General features: G+C 37.8%; 1 pseudogene; it reads right to left on the bottom strand.

The window, feature by feature from the left end:
* Positions 1 to 8564: 8564 nt before the first annotated feature.
* Positions 8565 to 21920, bottom strand: part of LOC120774572 — a 111124-nt pseudogene continuing 97768 nt past the window's right edge.

The raw sequence follows: 21920 nt of genomic DNA, 5'->3' as shown, positions 1-21920 counted from the left end.
ACTTTCAAAATAGGCTCCATCTGTGTCGATGCAGCGTTGCCAGCGCGATTTTCAAGCATTGAAGGCGTCACGGAAGGTATTCTTCGGAATAGCCTTGAGAGCCGAGGTCATGCTGCTTGGATCTACTCTGTCGTCTCAAAATGTTTGCCTTTGATCGGAATCATACTCAAAGGTCCATGACTCGGCACCTGTGAGTGCGTTATTCAAAAATTCGGGTCACTTTCACACATGTTCAAATTTAAGCTTTCTTTCTTGGCACACTTCCACTCGCCGCAATTTCTGGTCGTCAGTGAGCTCTTTTGGGACCTTCTTCGTGCACACCTTGCGTGTGTTCAAGTGCTCCGTCACAATGTCATGAACCACAGGTTTTGATAAATTTAACACCTGGGCAATGAAACAAATACTTAGTCGACGATCTGAGTTCAAAACTTTGCGCATACGTTTAACATTATCGGTGTTTATTGAAGTCGTAGGTCTCCTAGCACGTTCTTCATCAGCGAACTCTTCCCGGTCCTCCAAAAGGCCTGCTGCCAGAGAAACACACCACTTTTTGCTAAAGCAACATCTAGATAAGCCTGCTCGATCATATCAAACGTCTCTGTCGCAGATTTACCGAGTTTCGTACAGAATTTAGTCGCGTACCTTTGCTCTAACGAACGCTGCATTTGCGTTTTGCACCACTCACAGAAACACGTCGCGCGAAAATATGTATTTGTCCTGACTCTCCAGGTGCTGGGAGACAACTGACCAGCTGCTCGTTCGTTAGCTAAGAACGCTCTCTAGCGAATCCAGTCGGTACGCGTAGTACATTCGCGGCGAAAGAAAATCAGTCCTATTACTTTCCGGACAAACCCTGTAAACCAGCCGAAAAATCAACATGATACTGGAAGAAAAATTCATGGATTTTACACGATGATAATGCACCATCGCTTCGAACCTCGATTCTGACTGAATTTAAAGCCATAAACGCAATGAATTCCATCGTTCAACCACCGTATTCACCAAATTTGGGTCCGTATGATTTTTCCTTGTTCCCCAAACTGAAATTGCCTTCCCGTGAAACCCGTTTTCAGTTGTTTGAAGAGATAAAACAAACTTCACTGACTGAGCTGAAGGCCATTCCAAAAAGGGTTTATGTAAAGTGTTTTCAGGACTGAAAATACCGGTGTCATAAGTGTAATACATCTGGTGGGCATTACTTTGAAAGCGAAAAAATAAATATTGATGAATAATTATATATTTTGCGTTTTTTTTTTAAATTTTTTTAATGTTTGAAAGTGGGCGTGCATTCGTCATTTGACTGGTGGGATGCATGGTTGCCATCGGGATGTACCATTTAAAGCTCTCATATACCGCTTATGAGAATCTCCATGTTTCTGATTGAATTAATATGGAATATATCTGTCAATATGACAGATATCTTAATGATACTAAGTGCGTAAGTTATCCTAAAATATTACTGACTCCAAATACGGCCCTGTGCACACTGTGATTAAATTTAGTGATAAAACAAACTAGACACATTTGTTTGCTAAAATACGCTCATTAGTGGATATGCTATCCTACAATAGAAAACAATTAGGGTAATTAGGAACGCTTGGCTGAAATGTAAATGTTTTGTGTCTGTGGCCAATTTTGGTGGTCAAACAGAATTCCACAAAACATTTTAGTTAAAAAAAGTTTTTTTTTTTTATAAAAACGAAATAAATATTATTCTTTTGTGGTTTAAGCCGTTTCACAAATGCTTAGGCATGCTTTGGGTGAGAAAAAATTAATGAAAAAAGTGTTTAACGATAAATGGTCTGTGGTGGTAAATACTTCTCAGTGAAAACAAGCAATCTCTGCCGCCACAAATGATTAATCATGTGTGATGTAACAGCACGTTGCACAAACACACAGACATAAACGTACGACCGTTCGCAGAAAGGTGCAATCAACGCTTCAAGGAAGCGCCTTCACACATGTCCGCTGAAATTCACGCCGCTTCGCGTTAACTACACCAGACACACAAGCTGTTGAATGCCATAAAAGAAATCACTTCCAAAAGGGTGGGGCGAGAAAGGTGCGCGGCACTGCTTGCCATGTCATAAATAAAAACAACGGTGAAAGCTGGCGAAACTCGCTCGCAGAAGGACCCTTTCCTTCCTATTCCTTGTGGCGCATAAATGTGCTTGTGGGGAGTTGGACGGCACTTACTGCTTTTGCTTGCGAATTTCCTTAACATGTTAATGTATGCACACATCTTGACATATGAACCGTTAACACATATCCACGTTCGTCGTAAATGTATGCGTGTTTGAGGGCATCCCCTGCACCGCGCTCATATGCTGGCAGTCTGTTTAGGCCACATTAGCGTCAAATAATGCGCATAAATTGAGTTAGTTGTGAAAATTTATGAACTTTGGCAGCGCAATGACTTGGTGGCGGAGTAGCTTATGTGTGTATGGAAGTAACCCGTTGGGCGTAAAGAAATGCTTTTAAGGTGGAATTTATGGGTTGTAGCATTTTTCGAATATTTCTAAAATAGTAAAAAATGAATTTGAGGAGGAGGTAAAATAGCACAATTTACAACCAAAAAGTCTTTTGTAATTTTTTTTTGTCTAAACATTAATTTCAATGGAATAAATTTATAAAAAATGTTTGTTAAAAATTATTAATTAGAAATATGTAGATTGTATTCTTCAGCTTCAATTTTCGTTACAAACTCCATCAGTTATCAGTATTAGTTCCAACTAGTGATATTGAGAATTTTAAAATATTATTTTCAATTGTTCAGCTAAAATTCATATATTCTAATCGCCGGGTAAATATGCTTTTGGCCTCCGCTGCTATGTTGTTTTTCAGACGGGCAATTCCTATTCGAACTTCTTCATTCATCGATTGAGGAATCTGGTTTGCCTTCTCCTGGCGTTATGCTTTCACTGCCATTGATCAGGCTGGTGGAGTATTCTCTTCATGATTTTAGTATGCTCTGGGCATTAGTCACTAGATCACCTCTGGCGGATCTATAAGAGTAAGCTCCAGTCTTCAAACCTTCTGTTAGTCGCCGCATCTTCTCGAGCATTTCGTTTGCAGCTGTACGTAAGGAGCTAGAGATGCCGTCTCACCGTTCCCTTATACCGAGTTGTTGATGAGTGCTCTCAGAGAGCAAGTCGAATAGAAAATCTTCTGGCTGTTGTGATTGCAGCTTCTTGACGTCTAACCTTCTTTATGATGGAGAATGTGTATCTTAGCTGCAACAAGGTAGTAGTTCGAGTCGATGTTAGGATCTCGCAGTGTACGAACGTCTAAAACACTGAAGACGTGTCATACGTTTATCACAATATGATCAAGCTGGTTGGTGGCTTTTCGACCCGGAGACAGCCAGGTGGCTTAGTGAACTTTCCTATGTTGGAATCTAGTACCCATTTCATCATACAGGCTGAATTTACCAACCGTAGTGCCAAAGATATCTTCTTTGCCCACACTGGTGTTAAAGTCACCAAGCACGATTTTGATATCGTGACGGGGGTAGCTCTCATAGGTGCTCTCCAACCGCTCATATAAGGTATCTTTGGTAACATCGTTCTTCTATTCCGTCGAGGCGTGGGCGCAAATCAGCGATATGCTGAAGAGCTTCGCCTTGTTGCGGGTTGTGACTAAACGTTCATCCACCGGGATGAATGTTAGAACTCGGTGTGGAGTCTTCTCTTCTGTCACGAATCCTACACCAAACTTGCGTTCCTTTATATGGCCCCTGTATAAATGCTACAAGGACCTACTCGCCTCAATCCTTGTCCCGTTCATCGTATTTCTTGGACAGTTGCGATGTTAGCCTTCACTCTAACGAGGACATCAACAGCTGAGCTGCAGCATCTTCCCAATTAAGGGACCAGACATTCAAAGTGCATTAATCGAAATCCTTAATGCTTTTGCCGTGGTTGTCATAGAGGGGTTTCTCATCCGAGGCTGTTGTGTCCTTTTCATTGCGAAGGGTTTTTTACGTGGCAGCTTCCAAACCGAGACCGGAAGTCGTGAACTGCTTGACCCATATGTAAAATAATCGTTTCTGACCACTCCCATGTGAATGGCACTCAGACAACTTTCTTCACTTGCGTAAACTTTTGCACTTGGCTCCATCCTCCCGTAGCTCAATCTTCCAGTCGAAAAATAATGTTGATGTATTAAGGGAAATAGTGGTCGGTTGTCGGAAAAAGCCGACGGTTGTCAGGTTATTGTGTGTCAACAATTTCCAAGGCTATAGTTATTCATCTATTGAAATGACTAAGTATCTTTTATTGTACACCAGTTAAACATAGAGAAGTGCTAAATATAATGACATACATAGAAATCCACACACCTACATACTTTCCAACTTTTAAGATTTCACACCATCAATATTTACATCGATGGACACGTGAGATTCAGGTTCGTTTTGATGCAGGAACCGTGGTTTGATTTGATTATATCGATGGCTTCTTCATCATAGCAAATATCAGAAGTTCTATAGTAGTTGGCACATTTTTCCTTAAACTCAATGAGAATTGCAAATAAATTTTTAAGTCAAATAAACAAGTCGAATATTATTCCTTGAATAGGGCTATTGGTTAGTTAATTTTCGGATTTGGAAAACAATTAAGAAATCATTTATATGCTTCGAAAAAAGCGTTAACTTTTATGCTCACTAACACCGGGTCATCGAAGAACAATAATGTATTATACACCATCAAAAAAATTCTTCATTTCACTAAATCACACTCTTTTACTCAGCAAACATGGTTTAAATAAATTTTTTCCGAATTTTATTTCTGATACAATGACCTCCGTCGAATTGGATATCTCTCATATATTCGCACTATCATGTTCAATAATATTTTCGCCTCGCACGAACTCCTTTAACCAGACAAATATGCATAAATTGTTTATGGCAGATTAGCGCCATAGAAAGTGTTGAGTTGGCAGTGAAATTGGCAGCAAAAGAATCGGCAATCGAACGAGCTAACGAGCTGCAACCGCACAAGCGGAAGGATGTAAGTCAGTAATACTTGGAAATGAAAAAAGGGTGCATATGAAAAAAATGAAAGGATATAAGAATTGTTGCGAGTGGAGAGGAAAAACTTGCAACATTTACATTTTCGCAACGCACAAGCAATTCAAATGTAGACAGACACTTTCGGTGGTATCATAAAAATTTTAAAATGCTTCGCGCCAAAGTTTGCACAACTAAACGCCAGACAATCACACAATAAGTTGAATGTGAAAGCAGTTTGTAAGTTTCATACGAGAGAGAGAGGGGGGGATAACGAAATTTCGACAGGAGCGTGAGCAAAAGTAAAGGGATTTCGTAGCAGTCAAAAGCCAAACAGCGCCGCAAGGACTTCGAAGCTAACTCACACGCCCTCCGTCTACCTCAGGCAGCCTTAAGAGCTTTTGTGAATGAATGTAAGTTTTATTTAAATTATTGCTATGAATTTATCTTGGTGAATGCGAGCGATGGCAATGAGAAGTCAAAGCGCAATAGCGCGCGAACAATGCCAGCGATTCAAATAATTTCGTAGGCAGGATAAGCGCCTAGGGATTGCGTATCAAGTGGTGGGGCGCTGCGTATTTGAAATGGCTTATGGGAAATGTTTGCTTTTGAGGGTTTGGAATTCGTAGGTACGAGCGCGGCCCGTTATTTATTTGGATTACAGAATGAACACGAACATTTCTCACATATAGTTAAGTGGTTTAATAGCCCCTTTTTTATTCAAAACACTTGACCCAGCGGTGCTCAATAAACACAAAAACTTCCCAAACATAATTAGAGGTCTAAAAGCCTCCTTTTGGCTCGATATACTTCATCTAGTTATACTTCGAATACGTTAACCGCTCTAAAAAAATCGTTACCAGAAATTAGTGAACACGTCATCTTGATATTCCGCTCTGGATATGACCCACGAGGTTTAGACAACACCAAAAGGAACTGTGTGCCGCGGTGTCTGAATTTGGTATCCCCGCAAAAGTAATACGGCTGTGTAAACTGACGTTGAGCCATACCAAAAGTTCCGTCAGGTTCGGGAAGGACCTCTCCGAATCGTTCGACACCAAACGAGGTTTTAGAAAAGGATACTTCCTATCGTGCGACTTCTTTAATCTACTAATTCGAGCTGCAGAGCTGAACAGAGAAGGTACCATTTTCTATAAGAGTGTACAGCTACTGGCGATATCGATATCATTGGCCTCAACAACCGCGCCGTTAGTTCTTCTTTCTCCCGACTGGATAAGGAAGCGAAGCAGATGACTCTGGTAGTGAACGAGGGCAAGACGAAACATCTCCTGTTATCGAACAAACAGTCGTCGCACTCGCTACTTGGCTTCCATTTCACTTTTGACGGATGCTACTTCGGACTGAGTAGGCAATTGAAAAGTAAAGTCCTCTTTTGACGAACAAAGTCGAAACTCTACAAGTCACTCATCATCCCGGTCTTGCTATAAGGTGCAGAGGCATGGACGATGACAACATCTGATGAGTCGGCGTTACAAGATTTCGAGAGGAAGTTTCTGCGGAAGATTTATGGTTATTTACGAATTTGCAACGGCGAATACCGCAGTCTATGGAATGATAAGCTGTTTGAGATATACGATGACATTGACATAGTTCAGCGAATTAAGAGACAGCGGCTGTAGATCATGTCGTCCGAATGTATTCGCCGGGGGAACCAGAGAAAGAGGAAGACCTCCACTCCGTTGGAAAAACGTGCTCTTGTAAATTTAGCTATAACCGCGTAAGCAGGGTCAACGAAAATAAAGAAGGAGACCATCTTTGCTATCTCTAGAAAATTTAATAGACTTTTGTCGCCTTATGTTGTTGTTGTAAAACATTCCTGAAGAAGTTGCGAGGAATGATGCCGAGTTGACAATCCTTGGTTGAATAAAAATTCGGATTCGTTCCGGCTACTTTGACCCGGCTGACGTGGGAACGAATGTCGGATTGTCGCGACTTTTGTGGTAGTCCAATTCTCATCCGCGGACACGCTCGATTCCAAAGGCGACCAAAATAATGTTACGAGTCCGGTTTAGCTGAAATTTTAATCCTAGACATGCGCTGGCCTACACAGTCGAATGGTAAGGCTAAGTGCTTATCGGATCTTCCTCGTATGCAGCCTAGGCGTTTACGTTTGTATTTGAAGCAGGTAATTTTCGGCAGTGCTTCGGTGTTCGACTGTAAAATGCTTTGCGCAAATATTTTGATTTGTTGTAAATGTGTTTGAGTGCTTGCTAAAGGCTTATTTTGTAGTTGAGCCAACAAACCATAGCGGTATTTTTTACATACATACATATATATAGTTAATTTAGTTATCATAATGCCAGGCACGTCTATGATTGCCTCATGAAGCTTGGTCTCGCTCGTTAGCATTTCCACAATCGTTGTTCTTGTTGTTGTGACATGTAGTTGATTTTATTTCGATTTTCGAAAACAGCTTATTGCACACATCAGACGACGTGCCACATGTATGTATGTTCCTCCATAAGTATAAATGATGGGGGCTTCGGAAATGTTACGATATTGACAGGATTTGCTCCATTGACTTACATAACTGTTGTGTGTTTAAATATTATCAAGTGCATATGTTTCAACTGGCTTTGTGGTTATGTTCAGGCACATTAGCGGCGAAATCGTGCGGAAGTTGCGTTACGCCTTTGTGGCATGCCACGCAGTACTGCTGCGACTAGCCTTCGCTATTTGTGGCGCGTAAGCAATTTACGCAAGAAATCCTTTGCTTACTTAAGCGCTGCTCAGTTGGAATTTAAATATTTTATTACCTTATTTCACATTTTTATTTTCTTTCCAATTTTTTTTTTTGCTTTTTTTCACTTTTGTTTCGTTTCGCTTCACATTTGTGCGAATTGTGTGAAATAACGCTACTTACACGCGCATTACGTGCTCGGTTGGTTGCACAAAAGCTCAAGCAAACGTTTGGCAGCAAAGCTATTTGCCTTTTTCCACTCATTCGTGTTTTTCTCAGACCCTCTTAGCGTCCGTGCGCAGGCAGCAAGTGGCCGCGGCGCTTTTTTTTGGTTTGTTGATTAATGTGTGTGTATGTAAGAAGCTTGCATTACATATGTCGTTATTTAAAAAGCGCTACACACTCAGCTTCTTTTTTATATTTTTTCTTTTTCGCTTTTACCTAAAATTACCAACCATATATTAACCCTTCTAAGCCACCTTCCTTTGCTCCTTGTGCATATTTCGCGCTCGCTGCACAATTTCCACATGCTTCGCAATCGTTGAGAACGCAGTGTTGCATAGCAATGCCTCTTAACCAACAATCCTTGAGCTAATCTTTTACGCGTTATGCATTTACAAGCGCATTCAGCGCGAGCAAAGCGAAGTGTGTTCGTGAAGTGCAATGTTTTCTTGTGAGCGATCGTTGGGAAAAAAATTTCGAAAAAAACCAAAATGAGGAGAGGATTTTAAAAAGTTAATTAGCTAAAAACAGCTGATGTGTAGAATATGAATTAGATGAGCAGAAATGTCCTTGTTTCATTGAACAACCAAGACTTGTCGGCCCATAATTTCGGCCTCTTTTTTTACAAATAACTTATCGCAAAAGACCCATAACATTCAAATTGTATTCCTTGTAGACAGTTTGGCCAGTCGGCACGAATTCGGAGTGCACCACATCGCTATAATCGAGGAAAACTATCAACATAACCTTTGTATTTGACCTGCTTTCACGTGGTTTTTTCGGCTTCGGCTCACCTTTGCCACGATATTTGCCGAATTGATAGTATATTTCTATGTCGTGAGCATAGATCGAAAACTCATTGCTAGGAATAACACTTTTCGTTACATCCTGGTAGTCCGAAACCGTTGTTACACAAACGTTAACGCGACGCTGTTTTTCGAAAAAACTTAGTGATTTTTGAACCAATCTTGCTTTCACTTCTCTTAGGTTTAAATGATATTTCAAAATGGTTTTCAGTTATCTAAGTAAGATCTCTGACAGTTAAACGTCGATTCTCAAGTAATAATTCTTTTATGTTATTGACGTTTTGATCAGTTGATGTTGATTGCCGTCCTGGACATGGTTTGTTGTCAACGCGTTCTCTAGTTTTCACGCGAAATATAATATAAATTAAAAAGTCTTACTATTTTTTCCCACAGTATTTTTTCTGGACTTACTTCACTGTTAAAGTGACAAGTAGGCAATACTTTATAATAAATACATTATTTCCTCATCAGCCGAGTGTTCGTCAGCATTACATGTGTATAAAATTGGTGATATATTGGCTGATTGTATGGAAGAAGAGCGAGCACATCCTTCTCCTCCTCCATTTGAATAGAGTGGGTCCGGTTTAATGTTGTGCAAGAAGGCTTATCATTCTTGCTGCTCTTTCGAAAAGTCTGCTTTAAAGAATCCAGAAACGTCGTTGAGTATCTCTTTGAATTGAAATTCATAAGAATGATTTCTTTCAAACCTCTGCCATTTTCCATTAAGCCAGTTATAAACTTTATCCATTGTGCCAGAATTTAAATTTGTCCATAATCTCGAATTCCCCGTCATTAAGCAAGTAGGAATGCCCTTAAACTAAAACCCTTCACAGGTGCATTTCTGTTAGTAACTGTGTGTTCAATTTGTATGGAAACGATATGATATAGTAATCCGTTCTGAACAATTTTTTGGAGATTATATTGTTACCTTCAGCAGTAATACATGTCAAATTTCTTGAAGATATATCGACAAATGAGGCAGTTTCCCATACAAGAACTTTATTCCGACCTTTCAGTTTATATGGCAGCTATATGCTATAGTTAACCGATCTGAACAATTTCTTCGGAGATTACATTGTTACCTTAGAAAGTAATCTATACCAAATTTCGTGAATATATCTCGCCAAATGTGAAAGTTTACCATACAAGAACTTTATTCCGATCGTTCAGATTGTATGGCGGCTATATGTTATAGTAGTCCGATATCGGCAGTTCCGACAAATGAGCAGCTTCTTGAAGAGAAAATGACGTTTGCAAAATTTCAAAACGATATCTTAAAAACTGAGGGACTAATTCGTATATATACAGAGAGACAGTCGGACAGGCAGACAGACATGGCTAAATCGACTCAGCTCGACATACTGATCATTTATATATGTATATACTTTATAGGGTCTCCGACGCTTCCTTCTGGGTGTTAAAAACATCGTGACAAACTTAATATACCCTGTTCAGGGTATAAACATGTGGTCTATGGAGGTTAGACTGGAGGTAACTCGAACTATTGTCCGGGTATGTACAAGGTGTGTTCCAAAGTAAATCTGGGTTACCCTGGTGGCGCAATCTATATGTCGACTGGTACGTTAGATTGTGCTACATATCTTTATCGATGGTCCAGTGAGAATTTCATGACATTTCATGGATTTCAAGTATGTTTGTGTTATCGGTGCGATAATGAGCTTCGAACAAAGAGCCAACATTCAATTTTGAAACGTTTAAATTGATTGCAACAAGTTTATAGCGATGATTGCCTATCCCGTGACAGAGTGCACGAGTGGTTTCAACGTTTTCAAAGTGGTCGTGAGGACATACATAAATGACGATCAACATGTGGGCCAATCAAAATCCGTGATCATCGGAAATTCCATCGAAACTGTGCGTGAAGTCATCAAAATCAGCCGAAATCATCATTGAAATTCATGGAAATGGAATTGAACATCTCCAAAACATCGATTTATCGCATTTCGACTGAACATTTGGGCTTACGAAAGGTGTGTGACCGGTTTGTTCCGCACAAATTAACTGACGACCAAAAATTGCTCAGAATCCGTCTCATCGAATGACGCTTGTGACCGATTATTTGACCAAAAATCACATTTTAATCATTAACCTCTCCCCGTATTCCCCTCATATGGCACCGTGCGACTTCTTCCTTTTCGGAAAAATGCATTTGCCCATGAAAGGAAAGCGTTATGCAGACGTGGAGGCCATTCAAAAGGCTTGCACCGGCATACTGGCGGCCATACTGGCCAACGAGCTAAAACACTCATTCGACATGCTTTTGCACCATGCAAAAAGCTATATTGAAGCAGAAGAAGACTATTTTGAATAAAGTGAATTGATTTTGCCAAAAAACCCATTTGTTCTCTCTTTTTTAAGTCTGTTTCTCTTGGAACGCACCTTTATCAAGCTTTAAAAAGGAAAGGGTGGTCTTAATGTGTCGGATTTTGTTCAGTGTTTCTTACACCATGATGTAGTGATTTTGTGTTACAGCGTCAGTTTTTAAATGTTTTACGGGACAGACTGCAATTACTTGAGACCAAGGCTCTCCATCTATTTCATTCCGGACCTTCATTGAAACATTGTAAACCCAAATTATATAAATACAGATTTCGTTTATAACATGCTACCGAAGTTATTAATTTTGGAAAAGCTCTATTAAATGTAGATCTAGAACAAAAAACAATAGTTTTGCACTAAATTGAAGGTTTTATTTATTTTACTTATATTAATCCGACTTAATTGAAATATGTACCGATTGATATAACTAGGACTGTGTCTGCTACACAATCCGGCACCGCTTATATAGTATTTCTTTAACAAAACTTCGCCACTCGAACATTCTGGCATCTACGAATTTCGCTGTCTATTTGATTCTGGCAATTTATCGTCGTTCCATTTTGTTCCATCATCTCTATTCGTCATAAAATTTTCGTAAGTTGCCTACTTTTCATCACTTCAAAAATAGTTGGTGTTCTTTGCATATCAAGTATGTGAAAAAGGAAATGTTGACGCGATTTTACCTATTTTAGACTTAACTTATAATTCGATTTTGACAGTTTTTGAAGTATCTTGACGGCACTATTTGTGCAAAGTTGTATACTTCAATGATGTTTGATTTGATATTGTAGATGGAATTTAAGAGTTTGATATAGAGGCAGCGGGCTTGGTTGTCTTCTGGTTTCATTAATTTTCACAGTATCTTATAGGATTGTTTGGGTAACAATCTAAATTTGATTAAAATTAATGAAATAAATCGTTCCTGAGATATACATATGCTTTCTCCTAAAGGTGGGCGGTGCCACGTCCATTGTCAAATCCTTGAAGCTGCGCCTGTTAAGCCTTTCCTTATCATCTTGAATGAATGAAATTTAATGCGTTTATTCAATGAGTCATCTACTGATAATTTGCAACCGATATACTTGTAGCAATAAACGTTATATGTGACCTGGTCTACGGAAAGGGGGCTTAGGAGTCAAAAAAGGAGAACAATTAATGAGATAACGAGAAAGTGTCGATTATTTTTAACAGCTTTTCCCAGAAAACTAGCTTTCGCACGTTAGCTCCCTTTTCGTAGACCAGGTCACATATGGAGAGTGGGTGTGGTAATTATCTGGTTTTACCATTAGATAACTCTAGATCTTTCTCCATTAGTTTTAGGTGATACAAACAACTGTTCGGCGAACAAAACTATTTTACACTCTAACAACATGATGCACGAGTATAAAAATAAAAAAAGTAAAATTTTATTAATAATTTTCCTTAGAACTGATTGATGTGTGAAAAAATAGCGACTTCTCAATCTTTCGTTTTCAGAAAGATCCAAAAAGCCATGCTTACATAACTCACGTGATCTGAGTTGGCTTAAAATATTTTCTAACGCCATAATTCCCACAATATATACCTGCACATTAAAATGAACTTCACAAAGTAAATATTTATGCAGAGTATACACAAATTTCACGCCACATCGCGGCAAGTTGCAACAAGTTCCAGCACACTTGATTATGCAGAAAATTAAATTTAATTAAAATTACATTAAATCAATATTTGCGCAATGAATTCCGTTACGGCCGCGTCATAAGCAAATATGTGCATTTGAGATTTTTTACAGCTGCTGTGGAACATGCAGCATGTCAGAAGCATAATTTCACGCATAAGCATTTGCGTATGCAAGTGTGTGTGTGTATGTCATGTGTTTGCTAGTCACACACTCATTACTGACCAGAAAATTAACGCCTGCGTGACCACAAAATCTGCAACTGCCACTGCAACCGCAAACAAAACGCTGCCATTGCATACCAACAGGCGCACCAAACACATACACACACAGAGGCACTCAACTATTTTCGTTTTTGTTGTTTTTCAATTGCCAACTGACCGACTATAGCATACATCAGGGCGTTTGTGCGGGTGGACACTTTTAATCTGCAATTAAGCTCATCTGCTTTGGCGTGCGTGCGGCACGTAGGCGCTGGGCGGGAGTGTGTGGCGGCAAGCAGCAAGCAGCAATTGCAATGTGCCAATATTGATACTATTAATTATAAAAACATTAAGCGTCCGCAATTGCCAATTGCCAATCGAAACACCCGCGCGCCACACCTCAATTCGCCGGCGTTGCAGCACATTAAATGTAATTAAACGCAATCGAAGCAATGTTGCAACAATAATGGCAAAAAGTACATGGCTGCAATAAGCCAAGCCAATAAAATGTGGCAGCCATGAACGGTAAATTGTGACCGTTAAATGACTGCGTTGCAACGGTGAGCCAGCTGTGGCACGCTTGATGGCAGCACGATAAGCACGCCGCTTGGCGGCAATTGATTTTGCGAGCGTGGACAGTTGCAGTTATTCGGCGTGCCACTTGTGTCCACCGTTAATAGCGAAATTATTACGCAAAATGAATTTTGAATTTTTTTTACTTTATTTTCGCTTTTCGCTAATTGCCATTTGATTGAGGCGTTGCATGAAGGGCGCAGTATTTATGCAAATGTTAGAAATTCAAATGCAATCGTGGTCATTAAGCTGAAGGGAATTTGAATAAAGAGTGTGAGAGCAGGTGAACTAGTGTTAAATTCTAGTCTGCGTAATAATAAGAATATTTAATTGCAATGAGTCAAAAAAGTATTCGGAAATATAATAAAAATTAAAATATTTAAAAACTGTATTTCTAATATTAAAAAATTTTTTGCACCCTTACAACATGATGTTGCAGAGTATAGTAGTTTTACTACCGTGCAGTTAACGGTTGTACTTATCACCTAAAAATAGACGTGATCAGAATGACGAGATGACATGAAATCTAGGTGATTCTGTCTTTCATCCATTCGTCCGTCCGTGCAAGCCTGAACCTTTTTAAAATTGACATATGTATCTTGATCAAACTTGGTTTGCGCGTTCCGTTATGATTTCGGTAGCAAGGGGCACCTGTAAGAAAAACTGTTGTAAAAGTGGGCGTGGCTCCACTCTCTAATAATTTTAATGTACATATCTCCTAAATCACTAAAGTTAAAGCAACCAAATTTGAGTAGCACAAATATTACAAGATTTCCGACAGTGTGAAAATTGATGAAATCGTAGGATAAACCCGCTCAATCCTCATATAACCGTACTATTCAAAACTACTAAAAGCGCAATAAATCAATAACTACAAGGTGCGTTCCAAAGTAAACAGGACTTTAAGAAAAAAACAGAACAATTGGTTTTTTCGGTTAAATCAATTTATTTTATTCAAATTAGTCTCCTTCCGCTTCAATACAGTTTTTTGCAGGCTACAAAAGCATGTCGAACGAATGTTTTAGCTCGTTGAAAGGTATGGCCGCCAGTCTGCCGGTGCAAGTCTTTTGAATGGCCTCCACGTCTGCATAACGCTTTCCTTTCATGGGCAAATGCATTTTTCTGAAAAGGAAGAAGTCGCACGGTACCATATCAGGTGAATACGGGGAGTGGTTAATGGTTAAAATGTGATTTTTGGTCAAATGATCGTCCTTCGAATGTTGGAGTCTGAGCAATTTTTGGTCGTCAGTCAATTTGTGCGGAATAATCCGTGCACACACCTTTCGTAAGTCCAAATGTTCGGTCAAAATGCAATAAATCGATGTTTTGAGATGTTAAATTCCATTTCCATGAATTTCAATGATAATTTCGGCTGATTTTTGATGATTTCACGCACGGTTTCGATGGAATTTCCGATGATCACGGATTTTGATTGGCCCACATGTTGATCGTCATGTATGTCCTCACGACCACTTTGAAAACGTTGAAACCACTCGTGCACTTTGCTATGGAATAGGCAATCATCGCCATAAACTTGTTACATCAATTGAAATGTTTCGGTAAAAGTTTTACCAATTTTAAAACAAAATTTAATGTTGGCTCTTTGTTCGAAGCTCATTTTCGCACCGATAACACAAACATACTGACACTTAAAACACAATAACTTCACTTCCAATTAATGAAATGTCATGAAATTCTCACTGGACAATCGATAAAGATAGCCGATTCTAACTCACAAGTCGACATATAGATAGCGCCACCAGAGGGTGCTAGATTCAAAAAGTCTTGTTTACTTTGGGATACACCTTGTACATACGTATATGGAGTTCAGAAGGGGGTTTAGAAAGCTCTAATTCTATGATAACTATATTTTTGAATCTCATTATCTTCATTCATTTACCTCTAGTACCGTCAGAAAGACTAATTTTTTCCGCTTTTATTATGGGAGAATAAAAACAGATCATATCCGATTTTATTGCATATATATTGAGAGGTATTATTGAACTAAAAATTAAAATTATTTTATGTAAAAAAAAAAAAAAAAAAATGGCGGAAATATCAACGGTACCGTTAATTGACATTTTTTGCGGCTATCGACTTCTTATCTGAAACAAAAAAAGATTTTTTTTAATCAAGAAGCTTTTATCAGATGCATAGTAGAGGGGTTTTGAGAATTTCGAAAAATTGGATTTCTAAAAACTGCCATTTTTGCCCTTGGTTTTCGACATCTAAATAGTTAAACCACTGTCAAAATGCCATTTTTCTCGGAAAACCGCTCTATTACGCACTTGAGTATAAAATTGTCTATAAAATGCGCTTTAACTTCAAGTAGTCGGTTAAATAATTCGCTCGCAATTTTGACGGCCAGATAAAAAAAAATTTTCGAAGAAATGATCCTCAAAGTTTTGGGACCTATAAAGCCGCTGCATGAAGTGCAGTGGTTCTGGGGCCTATTTCTTCTTGAAACTTCGGGAGTATATTTTTGAATTGTTTTTCTATTGATTAAGCGAAAAAATTGTTTTTTTTTTAATTCTAGAGGTATCTCCCCCCTTAAGGTGTCTATTCATCTGGTGGGTACTTTAAAGAAAAAACAGTTGACCAAATTTAAAAAATAAACGGCATAAAGAACGTTTTTCGATCATTTTCCGTTTGTTATAATATTTGAGTTTTTCTAATTATTAGACCCTTTTTGCTTCAAAGCAATGTTTATGCAATAGAGACATTTTCATAAGTAACCTGGCTCTTAGTTTTGTATGTAGTTGGACATTCTCGAAACTTTTTTTGGTGATCGCAAGCTAGAAAAGTCCATTTATCTTCTATTTGATGCTCTCAGGTGGATATTGGTATAAGTATATAGTATATAAAATACCAGTAAATAATACAAAAAAAAATAAATAATAAAAAATCTGAAAAATATAATTTTTGACCTACCAGTTTTTTTTATCTGACTATCACGAATTTTGGCACGTTTTGTTAAAAAACCGCCGCTATTTGTCAATTTTTGATTTTTTCTACCGTTGTTCAAGGTTGTTATACGCAAGCTTGTTAAGTGCCATAACTATGCACTAAATGAGGATATAACTCCAATTTGATAAAGGAGATCGCAGTAGCAAGGGGCACCTTGGTCTAAAAATATTTAAAAAAAAAATTGGCATGGACCCGTTCTCTTATAGTAGGTTTAATTTACATAGCTTCTAAACCATTCAAACTATTTAACCAAATTCACTCAGAACAAATCCCATAAGGGGGGAGCCTGCTTTAGAGGCTTAAAAAAATCGATGTTTTTGAGAATTTTTTTGGGAGGGAAAGAAATAATTGATAAAACGAAATTTCTAGGGCTTATAGCAATATATTTGAACATCATTCACAAATTTTTTGGAAGCGAAATCTTTGATATTCTGCCTTTGAGAAGCAATTGCTCGATGCATGTCGGACGGCGGGCAGGATGCAGGTCGCAATTTCTATCGGAAACAAAAAATTCAAAGAGATTCGTATTTTTTTAATAATTTCTCTTCTAGTTAAACTAAAAAAAATCGAAAAAAAAGTGTAAAATTAAAAATAAAAAAAAATAAAAATTAAAAAAAGTGGTTTTTGAACAAAAAAGTTTTACAATATGCTGTTTAAAAATATGTCCAAACTTGACTTTTCTTAGTTTTTTTAGTTTAAATAGAAGATAATTAAATGCCAAAAATAATAAACCTTGCCACAATTCCATACGACGTTCAGTTTTGTTTCTATCCTGCCCGCCAATTAAGAAAAATCGTAAAAACTAAAAACAGAGAAATCACGCGTCAAAGTTTTCGCTTTCTGCCCAAGCGCCAATATACATATCTGCTAGCCGTTGGGTCACTATTTCCGTTCTAGCTTCGAAAATATTTCGAACTCTCATCTATAACTTTGGGGATATATTCTTAGATTATTTTTAAAGAGATTTAAGCAAAAAAAAATCGAATTTTTGAAGCTTCTAAAGCAGACTCCCCCCTTAAGCACCCACACCGCTGTGAAAATGTGTGATACTGGATAATACGCCCACCCCCCATATATTCATTGATTGAGGTACATATGTATATCCAAAACATGCATACTGAACTCATCTACCTCTCTCCAGGTATCGAAATTAAATTGTTTCAGACGATGTGTGAGAGATCGCATCGTCGTGGTAAAGAGTAATTCATCTTCGGGGGTTGGCTTTTCGATTTCTTAAAAGCCAACTGGCAAAGGGTTATGTATCACTAAGAATTGCAGTTCTGCGTTGTTCTAGTGGTATGGTTGCGATATGTTCAGTTTTTCGACAAATAAAGACAACCATTTGCTTGGAAGTGCTTCATAGTCGAAGAGCTTTTGCTAGATTCGGTTCATTTTGAAACCCTTATACAGTCGGCTGCTGTTTTTTGTTTTTTCGAGCTCATTCTCATAAATCTATGACTCATCATCTGTCACGTTGTCATCGACATGTTTCGAGGTACCGTTATGATTATCAGTAAAAATATGGATGCCAATGTTAAACCGAATTAAGTTCCCAAGACATTTATCGCCCAGGCTCGTCGTATTACGTTAATGTCGACTTGACTGCAGCGCGCACGATCTACCACGCCGAATCGAAAGGTGATGTGCGAATTGTGTGTAACGAATTGAGTCTGCCATCCCGATGTCCATCCTTTTTGTTGTGTGAGTTGGCGTATAGATGTGGTGAGTTGCGTTGGAGTATCGAGCTGTGTTTTGTAAGGGTGCGCCAGTTTTTTCCGAGTGGAGTAGAAGGAGGCTTAACTCATTTAAACACTACGTGCAAATTTTTTTATACAATGTATGCTACTCCCACCAATGCCAATAGTTGTCTCAATACCAAGATATCACGACCTTGCAATATCAGTTTGCGCAAAGCATCAATAGTTTCCGGAACAATAAATATTAAATAATATAATAATAATTTTGACGACCTCTACGAAATTCGTCTAGGAGTGATCTATGACCTTGAGCTTCATCACCAAAAGTTGAATTAAGTTGATCAATGCATTGTTGCTGAGATATTCCATGCCGAAAGTTGTAAAAAAAAAACCAAATAATTAAAAATGTCAAACTTTACGATAAAGTAATCAATTCCGATCTTCTGGTTGACTTTTTGAAAATTTCATGAGTTTATGTCAGATATAGCTTATTTGAAGACGATTTTAATATAGTTTGCGCTGACGGGAAGTAAAATATAGTTATAAGAATAACTAAATCTTCTACGAAACGACATTAAACGAAAACCCAGCACTAAATTAAGATGCCTAACCGGAATTCTATACACAAGTACAGTGAATCGCGATAACAAGAGACACCTGTTGACTAATTTTTTTTTTTAACGTAGGCGTGTCTTCGAAGCTAACTCAGCTAAACTTGCTGGAAAGAAATCTCTTAAGCTCTCCTTCATACGCTGTGAGAAATGGTTTAAATCAAATACTAACGACGCCTATTCCTCGTATAACGGTTATGTTGAAAACCAGTAAAAGTCTTAATCATGCTTAATTTCACAACCAAGATGGTAGGGAAGGGCTTTATAGAAGCAGGTATAAATTTGACAATGGGCGTGGCACCGCCCTTGTTTGGATGAAATCTTATATCTCGAGAACTACTTGTCTGATTTCAACTAAATATGGTATGTGTTATCCCTGTTGAAATGAGCAAAATCGTAGGTCATTGCACAAACAGTTACCTCAAGATGTTCCCTCTTTCGTTCAAAAATTGTCGAAACCGACCTATAATTTTTCAAGGTCCTAAGTAGCAAATATGTGGACTCCAGTACAAATGGCTTATCCGTTATCAAACATATCGCACAATATCTGAGGTATATAGTATTGAAAACTAAAATTTCAAAAGCAGAAAATTTTTAAACATTTACTACAATATTTATTATTTACATTATTACTAAATTTTTAAATCATTCCTGTGCAGTAAACTCATTTTAAATGCAAAATTCGTGTGATTTGATGATTGTTGTTTTTATTGTTCATTAATCGTAGTGGTATTTAAATAATTAATTGCCTCTCCATTACTGCCGCTCCACTTGTGCCACATCAACAATTGTTTGGCCGTTGTGGCATATTATCTGTTTATAACAGTAAATGTGTTGCACAATAATCATATGCACACAAATACAGAATTGAATGTGAAATGCTTTGGTGGCTATTGTTGCTATTTTATAACTGTTTATGGCTGTTAGTTGTCAATAAAATTATTATCAAACGCTAACCAAATATCCATTGGCGGCGACACAATGGCAATGTGGTGCAAAATTAATTCAATTGCCACTGTTTATTCATGTAATTAAAATGAGCGCTGTAAAAGTCAGTGTTAGAGTTTGGCGAATTAAATTTGTAATAAATTTAATCGCGTTTGAGCAAAAAAAAATGAAGATGAAATAGCATCCACAGCAGCCTTGCGAAATTCTCACAGAGCTTAGCCAACATTTGCTCACAATTTGTCGTTTATGGCTCAAGTACAGCTCTTCTTAGCCTCTTCTGCTTGGTAATTGTTGGTTGCTTGGCAATCAACCACTTGAGCAGCGAAAATATTTCATTATCTTCATTAACAAGTGAGTGCAGAAAAATCCATTAAATCCTTTTTTGCTTGAAATCGAATATCCGTCGCTTAAGTTGCACACGCACACACATCCTCTCGGCAACAATTAAACTTGACACCTCCGGCGCAGCTAGCAGTTCTAAAATACCACTACTTAAGTACTTATGCTTTTGTTGCTACAGTTGTGCTTTTAGTCTCGCATATCCCATGCCAACACTTCTACTTGCTCTTCCCGCACCATCAATACAATTCAGATTCCCCACAGTTGAGTTGAAAATTTTCGTACTTCTTGCATAAATTATGAGCTTCTTAAAATATCTGCTTCATCCGCATCTTCCAACTTATTTCGGGTGTACTTCATCTGCTTTTGTTTGTTTTTGGAAAAATTTTATCCTTCTTCTGTCTCATCATTTCGCACATATTGCCCTTTCTCACCATAATCAACCAGGAAGCTCACTCTGCAGCTCATCAATGACTTCCCAAGGCATGTTTTCTTACTAGTGCTGCTCAGCTTTGACTTGCAAGCTTCTTTTCCTTCTCACTCCCTAACTTATCTTCCAAACACTTTTAGCTTTTCATATTCTTGCAACATGTGTCGGTAATAATTGACTTTACTTGACTTAAGTGGCAAATTGAAATACCATGTTCGTTACTTATTTCATATCTTCGGGCAACCACACTGCAGCTACTTGAGTCGATATCCTTTCGGTAGCTCTTAACCCGGTGTGGTGAGGTTAAATTTATTTTTTGGCTACTGCTATTTTTGGTAATATTAAATTCATCCTTAAATTTGTTTAAGTAATATATAAATTGAATTATATATGTAATATATTAAGGAGGAGATGAGACAATTTTCGTAAATTAATTATGTAGAAATAAGTACATGACTTTAAACAACCTTAATTTTCATCATAGCAAAGTCACCTAGCAACTAAACAATATGAATATTATAACTCTCTAAAAGCAAATCGGTTTCCTTTCGTCAAAATTGATACTTTTTCACAACGTGATTTTTCACAGAATTGTTGGAGGAAAGAAAAGTCGACCAGCAGAGTTAAATCGGGAAGAACAACTAATAATATATTACAGTCACATATAATACGAATGTCCTTCCTTAAAAAAAGATCTTTTCGTTGCATTGTAGCACTTTCGCTATCTTGACAATTCTTTTTATTGTTTAACCTAAATGGAAGATGAAAATTTTAGAAGACTTATGCCTATTTACCAAATATCCAAAAATTTAATTTTTTGGTTTTGAAACATACCTTATTTTTAAGTGTCCCACAACCTTACCTTGCCCTTGTTATCTTATTGAAAAGCTGCTTCTAGAATTGAAGGGCTTATGTCCAATGTAACAATGTGGCCTAGTCACTGCGGCATATTTTTATTAAAAATAAATATAATATTTCTCCTTCCTGACACTGTGACCATCACATTTCTAGTCGATAGAAAAACGAAGACTTTCCTTCGGCGCAAGTTTCACTATTGTACCATTCTTATAATAGACATTTTTAGACTGATTCCAATTGTTTCAAAAATTAATAATTTTAGCTTGCTCTTCCGAATAATCTTCAATATTATCTTTAAATTTATCTGAATAAGACATTCGGCATCTGATGATGGATAAATTCGTCAATCAGTGATCAGCTCGTCATAATTGTAAGCTCTATGGATCACAAGAAAATCCTGCACTACTGATTTAAAACTTTTACAGGCTTTTTTATCCCCCTTGCTAAGTAACTTCAGGAAAATATGGCATTCATAGTTTTTTACTAGAAAGCGTAAAAAGAAAACTTCTATTTTCTCCTCTGAAAACTTTGGAAACAAATTCTTTAAAGATTTCGAA

This window comes from Bactrocera tryoni, chromosome 4, assembly GCF_016617805.1.
Source record: "Bactrocera tryoni isolate S06 chromosome 4, CSIRO_BtryS06_freeze2, whole genome shotgun sequence".
Taxonomy (NCBI): Eukaryota; Metazoa; Arthropoda; class Insecta; order Diptera; family Tephritidae; genus Bactrocera; species Bactrocera tryoni.
Note: the sequence above shows the minus strand (reverse complement) of the source record. Positions and strands in the feature narration are given on the sequence as shown.